We start from the raw sequence: 1641 nt of genomic DNA on the forward strand, positions 1-1641 counted from the left end.
ATCTCTGCTTTTTGCGGATGATGTGGTCTTTTTGGCCTCTTCAAACCAGGACCTGCAGTTTGCACTGGGGTGGTTTGCAGTCGAGTGTAAAGCCGTTGGGATGAGAATTAGCACCTCTAAGTCCGAAGCCATGGTTCTCGACCGGAAAAAGGTGGTTTGCACCCTCTGAGTTGGGGAGGAAGTCCTGCCTCAGGTGGAGGAGTTTAAGTATCTTCGAGTCTTGTTCACAAGTGAGGGTAGGATGGAGCGTGAGATTGACAGGTGGATCTGTGCAGCAGTTGCAGTAATGTGGTCGCTGTATCGGTCCTTTGTGGTGAAGAAGGAGCTGAGCCGAAAGGTGAAGCTCTCGATTTACCGGTTGATCTACGTTCCTACCCTCACCTATGGTCATGAGCTCTGGGTCATGACCGAAAGAATGAGATCCCGGATACAAGCGGCTGAAATGAGCTTTCTCTGCAGGGTGGCAGAGCGCTCCCTTAGAGATAGGGTGAGGAGCTCTGTCACACGAGAGGAGCTCGAAGTAGAGTCGCTGCTCCTCCACATCGAGAGGAGTCAGCTGAGGTGGCTTGGGCATTTACATCGCATGACCCCCGGACGCCTCCCTCGGGAGGTGCTCGGGGGCCGTCCCTTTGGGAGGAGACCTAGGGGAAGACCTGGGACACGCTGGAGCGACTATGTCGCTCGGCTGGCCTGGGAACGCCTTGGGGTCCCCTCAGAAGGGTCGAGGGAGAGGGAAGTCTGGGTGTCCCTGCTCAGACTGTTGCCCCCGTGACCCGGCCCCGGATGAGAGGGTGATGATGGATGGATAGATGGATGGATGGGATTTGTACATATGTAACCTGTCACTCAGCCGAAGCATTTAGGAATAAACTTCTCTTAGTCTGTGTGTGTTCTACCTACTTCCCTGTCAAAGACGTACAGCTCTGATAATTTGGAAATTTTAAAGACCTGTGATGGACTGGCAACCTGTCCAGGAGGTACTCAACTTCTTCCCAAGAGTCAACAGGGAGTGGATCCAGGCAATGAATGAACTAATGAATAAATAAATGATCAAATGAACGTCTGTTTAAACACCCTGAATGTACACACAACAGTATCAAATATAGAAATACTATGTGGTATTTATAAAAAAAATAAAGTTCAACCTCATTGTTATATTTTGTCACTTTAAGTAACTAATTTCTCCTCCAGAATGGTTTTTTAATTTGTACAAGATGGTTTAATGTGAGTGATTACAGTTGCTCACACTTAAAGGTACAGCACACAAGTACTGCATGGAATTAAAATGTATATAAACAAAAGAGTCATAATAAATTAATAATATTTTTTAAATAATAAAAAAGACATTAAATAATTTATGTGTATTGATTAGTAATTATTAGTAATCAGTGGTTTATTGTTTTCTGCTGGGTGGTTTTGCTGTAGTTTCTCATTTTTCAAAGTTTTTGGAATAAAGACCTTATAGGTACTAATAATAAAACCTTAAGGGTACAATATGCTTAAGAGTAAAAAAAGTGGGAGGGGCAGAATAAGTTCGTGACCTCACTTTGATTTATGAGTCGAAGACGCTTTTGAGTGTTGCAAATTAAAAAAAAAGATTATTTAAGGTGGAATTATAGCTGTGATACTGGCAATTAAGTA

Source organism: Cynoglossus semilaevis, chromosome Z (genome assembly GCF_000523025.1).
Source record: "Cynoglossus semilaevis isolate Cse_v1.0 chromosome Z, Cse_v1.0, whole genome shotgun sequence".
Classification (NCBI taxonomy): domain Eukaryota; kingdom Metazoa; phylum Chordata; class Actinopteri; order Pleuronectiformes; family Cynoglossidae; genus Cynoglossus; species Cynoglossus semilaevis.